This window comes from Schistocerca serialis, chromosome 6 (assembly GCF_023864345.2).
Source record: "Schistocerca serialis cubense isolate TAMUIC-IGC-003099 chromosome 6, iqSchSeri2.2, whole genome shotgun sequence".
Classification (NCBI taxonomy): domain Eukaryota; kingdom Metazoa; phylum Arthropoda; class Insecta; order Orthoptera; family Acrididae; genus Schistocerca; species Schistocerca serialis.
In genome coordinates this window covers 592,598,445-592,615,490 of record NC_064643.1, presented here as the reverse complement: position 1 = coordinate 592,615,490, position 17,046 = coordinate 592,598,445, and positions in this window count along the sequence as shown.

Below are 17,046 nucleotides of genomic sequence, written 5' to 3'. Positions count from 1 at the left end.
GTAAGTACACCAACACGTACATTTCAAGGAACGGATGCAATACAAAAAAAAATTGCCGTTTCATAGTTACTGGGATCTTCTATCATCGATTCCTATCGTCCTAAAGCAATGGCGCTCGGACGATCACTCATTTCAGTTATCTAAGTTTCCTTAGGTGGGAGGAAGGTTTAGGTGTAGTTAGGGCGACAACGCCAGAAGAGTGATCAGTTTATTTTTGTTTGTTAGGGTCACAAGAGGCGTTGCCCATACAATTAGTGCTGCTTTTGGTTTCTTTTGCTAAGTATCGTTAATGAGACCAACCCTTCTATTAAAAAAAAAGACATATGGTTGTGGTGGAAAGAACCCGTTTTCGATACCTATATTCATTTTGCAGTTTTTTCATTTGTATTTTTGCCGGCCGGTGTGGCCGTGCGGTTCTAGGCGCTTCAGTCTGGAACCGCGTGACCGCTACGGTCGCAGGTTCGAATCCTGCCTCGGGCATGGGAGTCTGTGATGTCCTTAGGTTAGTTAGGTTTAAGTAGTTCCAAGTTCTAGGGGACTGATGACCACACATGTTAAGTCCCATAGTGTTCAGAGTCATTTGAACCATTTTTTGAACCATTTGTATTTTTATGTGTATTAGAAAAGAGATTAAAACACTGCACTTTAGGTGTGTTGCATACCTGTCGGACATTATCTCATTTTGGTCGCTTCTTTTGCGTATACGATCAGTGTGTTACTAGACTCCCCAGAATCCGAAGGTGGCGAATTGTCTAGAAACTGCGTGAAGGTCTACGGGTTGATCATTGATAAAACCGACAAATTACAGGGACGGATTCCTGATTGGAAACGGAGGGGTAAAAGGTGTCCGGATATGGACGGTGTGAATGCACGATAACAGATCTTTCTGAAACACAATATAGAGCTGCATCGCATCCAAGTCACAACAGACGTTCGAAGCGGCGTTCATGGTATTGCAGGTGATAGCCTCCCAGCGCATTCCTCTGTCTGAAAAGGCCCATGATCACACAACCGCTTTTTTTTTCTTTTATTGTCATTTCATTCCCTATCCCATGTGGGTATGGGTGGGCTAGCAGCGGCATAATTCACCGCTCTTCTGCCAAGAGATTACATGAAGTACCACAGGACAACATTACATACTGTTGAAACATCCCCTTAGAAAAATTAATGAATTACTGTGCTGATAAACCTCTTACGTTACTTGATTTTCAAACCGCTGAGCAGAACTGAACGTACTCAGACATTTCTCTCTTTACATATTCTAATCATCACTAAACTCACACAATATTTTTAGAGCAACGCAATCTGACTTTCAATAATCCCTACAAAAGAATGCCCGTGACTAACAATAACCTATACCTTTCATAAATCACTTACCTCACAAAAATCTTCGTTACTCGAACTACTGCAATGCAACAGGCGCCAAACTGCCAGCTAAATAAAAGATTCTAACCACTGAAGGCACTAACTACTGATAGGCATAGTTAGCAAATGAAAGATTTTGATAGAGAACAAACAATTTATTTACCTTAATAGTGTTCAAAAGTCATAATATATATATCAGTTCATGACATCCAATCTTACAAATTTCCTTTTTCTGACGGACACACGTCCAGATCGTCCGCTCATACAACATCTCAAAACTCTGGCTTCTCTCTCCCCACATCCACCACCACTGGCGGCTCACCTCCAACTGCGCAACGCTACGCTCCGTTCACATCCAACTGCCCAACACTACAATAGGAAAAATTCCAACAATGCAAACCAACCACAGATTGCACACAACACAGTCAGTGATTTTCATACACAGCGCTACGTGGTGTTACCAACATAAAAACCTAAACAGCCTACTTAAACTGTATATAAAATAGAGGGACAAAAGATGAAACATACACAAGAAATGGGGAAGCAATTGGAGTTAAAATATGCAAAAAAGGGGTAGTTGAATGAGACAAGATTATATAAAATCCAAATACATTTAAAATGGCACTCAATGAAGATAATGTCACAGAGACTCTTGTGACATTATCCTGACTGCCATGTCCGAGAATTACTTCGAGCAGATAGTTAGAGAACCAACTCGTGAAGCTAACGTTTTAGACCTCATAGCAACAAATAGACCGGAACTTTTCGACTCCGTGAATGTAGAAGAGGGTATCAGTGATCATAAGTCAGTGGTTGCATCAATGACTACAAGTGTAATAAGAAATGCCAAGAAAGGAAGGAAAATATATTTGCTTAACAAGAGTGATAGGGCACAAATCGCAGAATATCTGAGTGACCACCATCAAACGTTCATTTCTGAGGAAGAGGATGTGGAACAAAAATGGAAAAAATTCAGAAACATCGTCCAGTACGCCTTAGATAAGTTCGTACCGACTAAGGTCCAAAGCGAGGGGAAAGATCCACCGTAGTATAACAATCATGTACGAAAGGTACTACGGAAACAAAGAAAGCTTCATCATAGGTTTAAGAGTAGTCGAATCATAGCTGATAAGGAAAAGCTGAACGAAGCGAAAAAGAGCGTAAAGAGAGCAATGAGAGAAGCATTCAACGAATTCGAACATAAAACATTGGCAAACAATCTAAACAAGAACCCTAAAAAGTTTTGGTCATATGTAAAATCGGTAAGCGGATCTAAATCCCCTATTCAGTCACTCGTTGACCACGATGGCACCGAAACAGAGGACGACCGAAGAAAGGCAGAAATACTGAATTCAGTGTTCCGAAACTGTTTCACTGCGGAAAATCGTAACACGGTCCCTGACTTCAGCCGTCGCACGGACGCCAAAATGGAAAATATTGAAATAAACGATATCGGAATTGAAAAACAACGGCTATCACTTAGTAGCGGAAAAGCATCCGGACCAGACGAGATACCCTTAAGATTCTACAGTGATTATGCTAAAGAACTTGCCCCCTTTCTATCAGCAATTTATCGTAGATCGCTGGAAGAACGTAAAGTACCTAGCGACTGGAAGAAAGCGCAGGTCGTTCCCATTTTCAAGAAGGGTCATAAATCAGATGCGAATAATTATAGGCCTATTTCGCTTACGTCAATCTGTTGTAGAATAATGGAACATGTTTTGTGTTCTCGTATTATGACGTTCTTAGATAATACAAATCTCCTTCATCATAACCAACATGGATTCCGCAAACAGAGATCATGTGAAACTCAGCTCGCCCTATTTGCCCAAGAAATTCACAGTGCCGTAGACACTGGCGAGCAGATTGATGCCGTATTCCTGGACTTCAGGAAGGCATTTGATACGGTTCCGCACTTACGTTTAGTGAAAAAAATACGAGCTTACGGAATATCGGACCAGGTTTGTGATTGGATTCAGGATTTCCTAGAAGAAAGAACACAACATGTCATTCTTAACGGTTCAAAATCTGCAGATGTAGAGGTAATTTCGGGAGTACCGCAGGGAAGCGTGATAGGACCTTTATTGTTTACAATATACATAAATGACTTAGTTGACAACATCGGTAGCTCCGTGAGGCTATTTGCAGATGACACGGTTGTCTACAAGAAAGTAGCAACATCAGAAGACTCGTACGTACTCCAGGAGGACCTGCAGAGGATTAATGCATGGTGCGACAGCTGGCAGCTTTCCCTAAACGTAGATAAATGTAATATAATGCGCATACATAGGGGCAGAAATCCATTCCAGTACGATTATGCCATAGGTGGTAAATCATTGGAAGCGGTAACGACCGTAAAATACTTAGGAGTTACTATCCGGAGCGATCTGAAGTGGAATGATCAGATAAAACAAATAGTGGGAAAAGCAGGCGCCAGGTTGAGATTCATAGGAAGAATTCTAAGAAAATGTGACTCATCGACGAAAGAAGTAGCTTACAAAACGCTTGTTCGTCCGATTCTTGAGTATTGCTCATCGGTATGGGACCCTTACCAGGATGGATTAATAGAAGAGATAGACATGATCCAGCGAAAAGCAGCGCGATTTGTCATGGGGACAGTTAGTCAGCGCGAGAGCGTTACGGAGATGCTGAACAAGCTCCAGTGGCGGACACTTCAAGAAAGGCGTTACGCAATACGGAGAGGTTTATTATCGAAATTACGAGAGAGCACATTCCGGGAAGAGATGGGCAACATATTACTACCGCCCACATATATCTCGCGTAATGATCACAACGAAAAGATCCGAGAAATTAGAGCAAATACGGAGACTTACAAGCAGTCGTTCTTCCCACGCACAATTCGTGAATGGAACAGGGAAGGGGGGATCAGATAGTGGTACAATAAGTACCCTCCGCCACACACCGTAAGGTGGCTCGCGGAGTATAGATGTAGATGTAGACACTGGCGGCACGAGCAGCACAATTAAAAACGGCGTTCACAGTATAGGACGAAGACACTGTACACGCACTGAACTGATGTTAGATACAAGGCGAGCACCAAAACATGACAAAGTAACTGCATTAAAATTTCTAGGGCCTGCCAAGGGAGGGTAGGTCGGAGAGGATGGAGAGAGGAAAGAGAGATGGGGGTTGACAGAGCAGGGAGGGGGGAGAAGGGGGGGGGGGGGAGCGGTTGAGTCGGTAGCACAAAAAGAGGCAAGAGATGGGAGGGAGCGCAATGAATGGGAAAGTACAAGTGAAAAAGACGGGGGAAGAGCGAGGAAACTGCAGGGGCGGGGAGGGGGGAGACATAACCACCCAAAAAGGGCTTCAAATGTTGCGTGATGTGGTTGTTGTCTTTGAGGGTACTTGTCTTGGTATAGTTGGTATAGTATTGCTGCCTCTTGACCTTTTATATCTGCCTGCCCATACACGAACGCCTTGTACCCGACATGAACACCGGACCATTCTGCTGCTCACAGCACGCTGCGTCACTCACACAGCCTCCAACACGCAAGGAACACATGGCAAATGGTCAGAGGAACTTTCAACCATCAGCGCCATCTATCGTGGCAGTGATGCATTTCCAGACACATGTTCATACGACTTTTTACCTTCATTTCCAGTCAGTGATCGGTCGCTGCAGTTTGTCGGCTTTATAAAAGTTCACCCGGTATAAAGAGCTGCATAAGCTACAGAAAATTTTTGTTCTGCATACTTATCCTCCTGTCTGTTTGTTAAAAATATACAGTTTTTACAGCAAAGCTGAAATTGTCGTATTTAACTGACGTTTTATTTGAAAATTGTCAATTTGTTACGGGAAATGGAGATATGTTGTAGTTTGTTGCTGTTGTTGTTGTTGTTGTTGTAGTCTTCAGTCCAGAGACTGGTTGAGCATAACCCTTCCCGATCATTCAATTTCTACATAAAAAAAAATTTGGCAGTTGTTGTACCAGTAGTTGTGACCATGCATGACTGCGGCATTTCTTTTGAGCTATGTTAACATGTTGCTGGTCATGCAGTTGCAGGGGCAAGACGAGGTAAGTTAAGTGTTGCGTACAGAAGCAATGCAGCATAGCTATCAGGAGACGTTAGTGAATTCTTAAAACTCGCAGTCAGATATTTATTATTAATAGGAAGGGTAATTAATTTATGTTTTTCTTTGTTTTCAATCAGAATATTACTATTGTCAGAGACGGAAGTTCACACGTTTCCGTACATAGTTCAGAAGAACAGATAATAATTACAAATATACTGAAGTTTAATTAAATAAAAATAAATCAACTTTCATGCAGATAACTTTGTCCCTAAGGTTGGCAGTTATTCTGACAATGTACTTAGGAAAAATAACAGAAGTTTCCGGGCGCACTTAGAAGATCATGTTCTATTCTTTCTTTGGTTTCTGTCTCTCAAAATAGCCCAACCACCACAGCTGTGATTGCGTAGCTGCTAGATAATGTTGAGATTACTCTAAGAGACAATTTTCAACACTGAAACAGGAAAAAAACTTACAGATTCCTAAAAGTGACAAATAAGTTCTCATAAGCGTTGTGCAGCATATCTGTTTCGTCATCCTCCGAATTGTCGTTGATATTTGTTACAGACAAAGAGCACGCAGGAGTATTTAGGCCGTTGCACGAAGGACGCCTCGGTATCAGGCGTGGCATCAACTTCGTATTCGGCCCCCTCCTGTTGACAATAGACAGCCGACGTCCATTGTACACGAAATGTGATGGATGGTGTGCGGGCTTCGGCCTCCGCTACACGAGAGCCCTTTTGCAGAATAACGCTCCGATTCGTCATTTCTCGCATGTTCAGATGTTGAGGTCATAATATCAGGGCGAACAGGGTCAAGGTGTTGCTAGCTTCATTTCTCGCATGTGCAGATGTTGAGGTCATAATATCAGGGCGAACAGGGTCAAGGTGTTCTGCTAACATGACAATAAAATAGATGAGAGAAGATGAACTTTTTTGGCAAGATCTCGATAATCGGTTCAATAATCAATGTTACCATCTTCAGAACTCGACAGACAGGTTATTGCACATTTCTTAAAACAGCAATAAGAGTACTCTTTCTCATGAGTTGGCACATACCTAACATACTTGGAGACTGATGCATCGGCATGTCAAAATTAAAACAACTATGTACACATTTATTCACCAGATGCATCTGTCTGCCACTCACCACAAGTGTACATCACTGCAGGAAGGACACCGCTATATTGGCAGGCGGTGACCAGTAAAGCACACAGTAATGTAATCACATAAATGATTTTAAGTAAGAACTACATATTACACTAGCGACACCTGTCAGACCAATTGTCAGCGCTTATCCTTTACCGGTCACGGCCTGCAAGTATAGCGGCAAAATGGCTGCAATGATGTGCTCTGTGAGTGGCATAAGACAAGTGTACGTAGTGAGTAACTATATACACAGTTGTTTTAATTTCGACATGACGATGTGTCAGTCTTACAGTCTGTTACGTACTTACCAATTCTTGATAGAAGAACTCCTACTGCTGTTTTAAGAAATATGCAATAACCTGTCTGTCGAGATCTGAAGATGGTAGCGTTGATTACCGATACCGGTTATCGAGAATAAAGGTTATTAATAGTGATCTTGGCAAAGAAGTTTATCTTCTCTAATCTGTTATCACAGATCGCCCATTCCGATTCAAAATGAGAAACTAAACTGGTAATTAAGTGATTTTCACATGACAGAATTGTGAAGTATTATACACTACTGAACATTAAAATTGCTACACCAAGAAGAAATGCAGATGATAAACCGGTATTCATTGGACAAATATATTATACTAGAACTGACATGTGATTACATTTTCACGCAGTTTGGGTGCATAGATCCTGAGAAATCAGTACCCAGAACAACCACCTCTGGCCGTAATAACGGCCTTGATACGCCTGGGCATTGAGTCAAACAGAGCTTGGATGGCATGTACAGGTACAGCTGCCCATGCAACTTCAACACGATACCACAGTTCATAAAGAGTAGTGACTGGCGTATTGCGACGAGCCAGTTGCTCGGCCACCATTGATTAGACGCTTCCAATTGGTGAGAGATCTGGAGAATGTGCTGGCCAGGGCAGCAGTCGAACTTTTCCTTATCCAGAAAGGCCAGTACAGGTCCTGCAACATGCGGTCGTGCATTAGCCTACTGAAATGTAGGGTCTCGCAGGAATCGAATTAAGGGTACAGCCACGGGTCGTAACACATCTGAAATGTAACGTCCACTGTTCAAAGTACCGTCAATGCGAACAAGAGGTGACCGAGACGTGAAACCAATGGCACCCCATACCATCACGCCGGGTGATACGCCAGTATGGCGATGACGAAAACACGCTTCTAATGTGCGTTCTCCGCGATGTCGCCAAACATGGATGCGACCATAATGATGCTGTAAACAGAACCTGGATTCATCCGAAAAAATGACGTTTTGCCATTCGTGCACCCAGGTTCGACGTTGAGTACACCATCTCAGGCGCTCCTGTCCGTGATGTAGCGTCAAGGGTAACCGCAGCCATGGTCTCCGAGCTGATAGTCCATGCTGCTGCAAACGTCGTCGAACTGTTCGAGCAGATGGTTGTTGCCTTTCAAACGTCCCCATCTGTTGACTCAGAGAGCGAGACGTGGCTGCACGATCAGTTACAGCCATGCGGATAAGATGCCTGTCATCTCGACTGCTAGTGATATGAGGCCGTTGGGATCCATCACGGCGTTCCGTATTACCCTCCTGAACCCACCGACTCCATATTCTGCTAACGGTCATTGGATCTCGACCAACGCGAGCAGCAATGTCGCGATACGATAAACGGCAATCGCGATAGGCTACAATCCGACCTTTATCAAAGTCGGAAACGTGATGGTACGCATTTCACCTCCTTACACGAGGCATCACAACAATGTTTCACCAGGCAACGGCGGTCAACTGCTGTTTATGTATGAGCAATCGGTTGGAAACTTTCCTCATGTCAGCTCTTTGTAGGTGTCACCACTAGTGCCAAACTTGTGTGAATGCTCTGAAAAGCTAATCATTTGCATATCACAGCATCTTCTTCCTGTCGGTTAAATTTCGTGTCTGTAGCACGTCATCTTCGTGGTGTAGCAATTTTAATGGCCAGTAGTGTACAGTTAAGCACAAATTCGATATTTATCGTACTTTGTGGAGTTGTCCATTACTTAGAAATTATTAGGAGATCAATCTTTCATTCGGAAATTATGACCATCATTAACCTTAGTATGAATGACCCCCATTAACCTTTGTATGAAGCCTAGATTTGTTGTGCGACTGCCGAAAACTTAAACACTGTTAAGTCTACTGTCAGGTAACTTCATACAACACAATAAGAAAGGTAATAGAAGTACAGTTATGGACTCTGTTATCACAAAATATTATCCGTCTTTCCCTTATTTTGATAATCATATCTCCTTATTTTGATAATCACATCTCTAAGAAGGGTTAGATTTTACCTAGTTTATTTTTTAAACTGTTTTGGGATGACTCTCGGCGAAAAACTGAGGTATCTGAAATGGTTCAGATGGCTCTAAGCACTATGGGACTTAACATCTGAGGTCATCAGTTCCCTAGACGTATAACTACTTAAACCTAACTAACCTAAGGACATCACGCACATCCACGCCCGAGGCAGGATTCGAACCTGCGACCGTAGCAGCAGCGCGGTTCCGGACTGAAGCGCCTAGAACCTCTCTGCCACAACGGCCACCTGAGGTGTCTCAGCTTGCCTTTTTCTCACATCATATACTGAGAACTATGGATGAGGGGCAACAGGCAGATTCCATACTTCTAGATTTCCGTAAAGCATTCGACACGGTTTCTCAATGCAGAATATTAACAAAGATATGAGGATACGGAATAGGTTCACAGATATCTGAGTAGCTCGAAGACTTCTTAAATAATAGAACCCAGTATTGTGTCCTCGAAGGCTTGTGTTCATAAGACACAAGGATATCGTCAGGAGTGCCCCAGGGAAGTGTGATAAGACCGCTCTTTTTCCATATATTCATAAATGATTTAGCGGACAGGGTGGGCAGTAATCTGTGGCTGTTTGCAGATGATGCCGTGGTCTACGGTAAGGTTTCAAAGTTGAGTGACTGTAGGAAGATACAAGAAGACCTACACAAAATTTCCAGTTTCTGGGATGAATGCATCTAGCCCTAAATGTGGAAAAATGTAAGTTAATGTGCACGTGTAGGAAAAACAAACCTGTAATGATCGGATACAGTATTACTAGTGTCCTGCTTGACAGAATCAAGTCGTTTAAATATCTGGGTGTAACGTTGCACAGCGGTATAAGGTGGCACGGGCATGTTAATATTGTGGTGGGAAAGGCAGATGGTAGACTTCGGTATACTGGGAGAATTTTAGGACTGAGTGGTTCACCTGTAAAGGAAACCAGGTACAGGACAATTGTGCGACCTATTCTTGAGTGCTGCTCGAGTGTTTGGGATCCATACCAGGTCGAACTGAATGAAGATATCGAAGCAATTCAGAGGCGGGCTGCTAGATTTGTTACCGGTAGGTTTGAACAACACATAAGGTTACGGAGATGGTACGGGAACTCAAATGGGAATCCCTGGACGGAAGGTGACGTTCTTTTCGAAGAACACTATCGAGGAAATCTAGAGAACCGGCATTTGAAGCTGACTACCGAACTATTCATCGTGCGTAAGGACCACGAAGATAAGATAGGGGAAATGAGGGCTCATGCGGAGGCGTATAGACAGTCGTTTTTCCCTCGCTCTATTTGCGAGTGGAACAGGAGGGCAAATGGCAAGTAGTGGTGCAGGGTACTCTCCGCCATGCACCGTGCGGTGGCTTGCGAAGTCTCTACAGCGTTACTGTAAATGACTGGAAACAAATGGTGAATATTGCTTCTCAATACATGTTTATAATGGTTAAACTGACTGTAACAGAAGAACCAAGATTTGTTACCACTATCTGAGGCTCACATCATGAACTGTAAGAGAAAGAAATAGCTAGTGGCCGCTTTCATTAAAATCATTTCAGACGTGTGGCTGCGCGAGATCCAGACGAGACATCTCGCTTCTCCCTAACCAGAGATCATACAACTGCATTATTTATTCCTCGCATGCCACAAAAGGACGAACCCACAAACGGTACACGGCTTGTGTCTTGTCCAAACCCCAGAAAGATAACAAAAGGTACGAGCGGGATGGGATGAAGGGAAGTTGATTTGACGTTTCCTGCCATACAATACTACAATCAGTTAACGTTTTCACGTAATCACAATTACTATTAGGACTTGTACAGCTTTCGTTAAAATGATCCATTACGCTATTTCAGTGCGTCACACTGAAAAGTATATTCTTTGTCAAATCTACGCTGAAGGCTACATCTTATTAGACCACATGAAATACTTACAGGTATTCAGGTTCAGTTAGTCTGTTGGTTATGTGTCCCGTACTTGACATTCACTGTACAATTTCTGATGGACAACGTGCCTGTTTATCAGAAATTGTATATACAACTTACAAAAATATATTTATACAGTCACATTCAAGACAATCTGTTCAAAAAAAAAAGTTCAAATGTGTGTGAAATCTTATGGGACTTAACTGCTAAGGTCATCAGTCCCTAAGCTTACACACTACTTAACCTAAATTATCCTAAGGACAAACACACACAGCCATGCCCGAGGGAGGACGCGAACCTCCGCTGGGACAATCTGTATTTAACTACTTGCTTATATTCGAGAATTCTTCAACAGTCTTGAAGCACCTGTAACGGATAAATACTTTTAGTTTGTATTTTGAAGTACCGTTACTCTCAGACAAAAATTTACTTTAGAATAAAGGCTTTCACGGCAGGTGTTGTCATGACTTAACACTTCCGGGCTGAGATGACGTGGTTCACACACAGAACTCTCCCCTGACGTTTCGCTTTCGACTGCGGAAGGCATCCTCCGAGGACAATCACTGCGGAAGGTGAAACGTCAGGGGAGAGTTCTATGTATGGACCATGGCATCTCAGCCCGGAAATGTTAAGTGATGAAAAATTTATTTCTTTGGGAAGCTTTTCGAAGAGTTCATTAGCTGCAAATTTCACCTCCTCCTATCCCAAAACTGGATTAACTAGACGACAGAAAAATTCCTTCTTATTTCTAGTTTTGTGTATATGAAAAATTCTCTTAATCAGAAACTCAAAAGGTTTGAAGGCAACAAATTTTGTGAATAAACTCGTGTTCTGTGAGTCCGTGTTTGACGTTACCAATTTCTTAAACAAATAAGAGGAAAGAAATGAAATTTTGATCTAGGTGGGTGACTGTGAACCCACAAAAAACTCTGATTAGTTTGTTTCTCTAAATGAATACTTGCACGTGTGAGGTACCCAAAAAGGTTTTACTGTATCGTCTCAATGAATTAAATTACTTTCACTTACCGACATCTCTCTCCCTAAATTTTCCAGTTATTTTACAGCAAATGTAAGTGAATCTAAACGTTTTAGGAGAATTACTACTTTTTTCGTCTCTTGCGGAGCACTGCAGTAATTCAAGCCTGTTCTCTGTCTATTGACACTAGAATATAAGCTTTCCTTCCTTGTGTCCTAGAAATGATATGAAACATTGCTCAGATTTCCGCTAATTCCATGGTGGTACATTTTATGCAAAAATGTACTGAGGTCCTCAAAAAAATTACTTTTTTATAAATCAAAGATTATAAATGCTTTATTCAAGATAAAATTTCGAACTGTCTGGTCACCTAGTGCACCGAGTTGCTCGACGGAGGCTGAATATGTTACGTCAGAGAACTCAGGTAAAGTTGTATCTGAGTAATTTTCATGGTAAAGGTTGGTGGCGAGATCTGAATGACGAAGGGACGTCACTCGGCGGAGTCACGAACCCCAGAAGGGTCTGCGACACACGTGTAGCAAACAGCGCTGCGACCCCTGCCAACGCCACCGCCCAGCAGAACGTAATCCCGATTTATAATTGTCCCTGACTGAATGCCTATTCATTATCTGGCGGTCCTTTTCAACTGTATGATAACAATGTTCCGCGCTGCTGCCGCTCCTATTCAGAAAAAGAGCTCATTTTCCATTACTGGATTCGCAATTTGATATTCTGTTCACAAATAATACCATCACAATATCTGAATTCATCTTAAATTGTTACTTGTTTGTCCGACGACAGAGGAAAAAGATTACAATAAATTTGCATCTGCACAAATATTTTTAGCCGGGAAACAAATTCGTGAACAAACATACACCTGCGAGCAGGCTCTGGATCACTCTACGGGTCCACGGAATTAACTAACGGTTGATATATCATGGCACTGGACCGTCTTTTCAACAGAACTTGTTACACAGATATATTACATCATACATTGTGTCCAAGAAATATCAGTATACCTAAGAAAACGCAAGAGGAAACACGATGCACAGTCGCTCAATCAACTGAGCTGTCTCCAATTTAATGTATTTGGGAAAGAGCAGCTGTCGAATACCACAGGTAATAGTGCATGGCCGCGTTATAAAAGATTTGAAATTGAAGATATAGAACGATACTTTTCAGCGAATTATCTGACAATGCCATAAAACTGCGAGTTGCAGCATGCTGTGCTTTCTTGGCACAATTTACAAATGTCACATCTCGTCCAAGAAAGTTATTTTCTGATGAATGTGAGACGCAGTGCAATGGTTTCGCTCATTTTTGACGTCTTGCCAGCAATGCCTCGCGTCCGGCTCCGTGGGGTCACAATCGAGACAGATAGTATCAGGCATCCCCAGGGTTTAGTATTAGGTCCTACACTCTTTTCACTGTATGTAGCTGATAGGTAATGAGTTTTGTCATTCTGGAAATACATATATATGCTGTCGACCTATAGTTATATCTAACTACCAGAACACTTAACTATAAGATAACTATCAAGAATTTCAGTACTTACCTGTATGCACAATCAAAATGGACACTGGACATAGTGTTACAGCTCAACTCAGCCAAAACTCAAGCAGTACTTGTTGGTCATTCCAGTCTCATTAGCCCCCAAAACTTATGAAACCCTATCATCTTTAATCGTAAATATGACAAATATCAACTCCTCTCGCTCAGCAAAGAGTCTAGGAGTAAAAATAGACGAAAATTTAAATTTGACTGAGAGTACAACTGCAATGTGCAAGAAGGCATCAGTGTATATCCTAGCGCTACAAAAACATAAAAAGGTCTTCGCTTTTGACCAGAAAGTCAAACTTCTCCAAACGCTCATTCTTCCAATTAATTATTGCAATGATTTTATCCTGCGAGGTCTTCCTCAGGAAAGTTCACGATGTTTGGAACTGGTTATGAACTGGGAGATGAAAAAGCTTGCACAGGATAGAGTAGCATGGAGAGCTGCATCAAACCAGTCTCAGGACTGAAGACCACAACAACAACAACAATGAACGTCCGTATTCGATACATCTGTGAAGTTTGTCTCTTTCATGATATTTCACCATGATATTTACAGCTATCCTGGCTGCGTGCAGACAAGCATAGAGATTTCCGTACACTGTGTCTCCTCTAACATCTTATCAACACACAATTCTCTCTTATCTCTCCTAGACCTTAACGACCGTATCTGAACAACATGCGAGAAGAAGTCATTCTCATCAGAGCAGAACCCTTTCTGTCCCACTCCATCACTCTGTCACCTCCTCAAAGTAGTTTTCAGTAACAAGAACCTGACTTGGGAACAACCTCCCTCATTATATCAGCGAACTGAATAACATCTCCAGTTTCAAAAGACAGTTAATGAAGCAACAGTAATGTCTACCTGTGCCCCTATACGCACTCGATACCCATTAAATCCTCCTTTCCAACCAGATCTTCGTCGTTTCCGAATTCTCTTAGACGGTGCAGTCTACTTAAACTTCCCTTCCCCAGAACTCGCTATAATATCACAAAATATCAATTTTCTACACCAATAAATACTTGTTACAGCTGTCACTATTCTTCTTCTTCTTCTTTTTATTGCTATTATTATCGTTATTTTCACTATTATTGTAATTATTATTACAATTTTCATCGTTACCATTATTTCCGACAGCAGTAGCAGCACCAACAGTAGTAGAAACAATGCCAGTATTAACTTTATTAGCTCTTGGTATTGTTTATTCAACTGTCACCACATTCATATCATTCAACTAGTACCTGTCATGCTAAAATTACTCTGGTGCAAGAATACTGTATGTGTAAAACGCTGGTCCGATGTAAGAGAAGGCCAAAGGTCCCTGTTCTTATCAAGTTAAATAAATAAACCATAATTCACAAAAGAGGAATGTGATGTCCTGGTTAAAGGAAAATCCCCTTTAGGTGCAAGAGTTACGATACCTTTTCGGAGAATAATCGAGTCCCAAGTCGCAAAACGTCTGTACAAGACTAATGAAGAACTGCGCAAGATTGTTAAGTGGCCTTCTGAAGCATAGCTTCTGATATGGTTCAAATGGCTCTGAGAACTATGGGACTTAACTTCTAAGATCATCAGTCCCCTAGAACTTAGAACTGCTTAAACCTAACTTACCTAAGGACATCACACACATCCACGCCCGAGGCAGGATTCGAACCTGGGACCGTAGCGGTCGCGCGGTTCCAGACTGTAGCGCCTAGGACCGCTCGGCCACCTCGGCCGGCTTTTGATATGCTTCGAAGTATGTCGAAGAGGACACTGAGATGCATAGATGTTTTTGGAAGGCAGGACGATGCTCATATAGATCCGTTGGATACATACTTTTTTATATGTGATGACACCAGTATACAATTTACTGTTTCCTCATAGAAGTACTTTTCGGACACACTGTAAGAAAAATAATACTGTGAGGAGGAGGGTGAGAAGTGGTTAGACATTCCATTACTTGTTGTCTGTAACAGCACACGTAACTTTTTTAAGTTTGCACCTTCAAATTTAAGAAAAAGCAAGTTTTAAAGTGAGAATGACGTTCAGAAGACAAGAAAGAGGATTGTTAATAGCTCATGAAAACTGTTTCCAAAGTAGTGCGTAAGCATAAAAAATCTTCTCTTGGACAGGGTGTGAGGGTGTCGTATCTTCTTAGTCGTTCATAGAAAATGTAAATCAGGATGTTGTCAACAATGAAAAGAAATCTTAAAAAGTAAAAATAGCTCCGAGTGTACCCAAGGGGAGTCCTATAAGACCATAACTCCTCATAATGAGTGCAGAACTTGCACCAGTTGAATTCCGTGGAGAGCTTCATTGTGTTGTTGGCGGATAAGGCTAGAGCACTCTTACTCCGATGTACAGTGGTTCAGAATCCCATCAGTCGCGAAGAGCTTGAGTTTGCTTGCTTTCCCTTAGTCGTTTAAGATGAATTCGTGGATGGTTCCTTTCAAAAGGTACAGCCTCGCCCCAGTCAGAGCTAGTACTCCGTATCTGTTGACGTACGCAAGACTGCACAAATTCGATTCTTAGTTGGTGGTTTGGCAACTGTTACTCAATATAAACAAATGTAACGTATTGTTCTTAAATAAGTGGAAAGATATGTTATTAGCTTTCCTTATGACTCACCCTGTTTTTACGTAGGTATAGAGGAAGTTTTTGAGAACCTTGACTGAAATATACTGCTTGAAATTCTGGAGATAGCAGGAATAGAATACATGGAGAGAAATGTTATGTACAACTTGTACAGAAACAAGGCTGCAGTTACAAGAGTCAAAGGGAATAAAAGGGAAGCAGTAATTGAGAAGGGCCTGAGACATGGTTGTAGCACATCCCTGATGTTATTTAATCGATGCGGGTTGGTTAGAAACAGGCAGAAAAGCTTGTAAGGGTGTTGCAGTGGATGTGGTGCTGATAAACCATTCTTAACAAAAAAATTTCTTACGCTGCTGCGTTTCTCATTTATTTAGCGCTGAAATTATCCAATCAGGAGGTCGCGCGCGAAAATTTAAGCAGCCTGCCAGAGACAGTGTCGGCAACTTGTTCTTAGTTTGGTTTCCCCAAACCGAACAAACATAGCCTTTGCTGACCTAGCTTAAATTTCGGAAAAGGTACATTTTTACTGGTAATCAGCATTTGAACAAGTGGTAACTCACCGACTCACAGACGTCTATCCATTACCAGATTACTGAGAGGAGTAGCGCAGTGGTTAGGACACTGGAATCGCATTGTGCAGCGCAACGGTTCAAACCCGAAGCCGGCCATCCTGATTTATGTTTTCCGCGATTTCCCTAAACCGCTTCAGGCAAGTGCCGAGGTGGGTCATTTGAAAAGTCATGGCTACTTCTTGCTTATCCTTCCCTAATCACAACTTCTGCTCCGTCAACGAGACGTTAATCACGAACCTACTCCTCTTCCTCCAGTAACGTATTTTAATGTGAGCAACTGCTTTGAATTTGCGGGCACAACGACCTGGTTCGTTACCTGCAGTGCTAAATAACACGGAAACGGCCAAATGTATTCAATTTTTATCTTAAAAATTATTTCTCAGAACAACCTCCACTGCAACACCCCAAACGCTTTTCAGACTGTTTCTTACCACCCTGTATATAGAGCAAACACTGTTCTTGTTGTGGTCTTCAGCCGGAAGACTGGTTAGATGCAGCTCTCCTTGCTACTCTATCCTGTGCAACCCTTTCCGTTTTCGAATAACTACTGCAACCTACATGCTTCTGAATCTGCTTACAATATTCATCT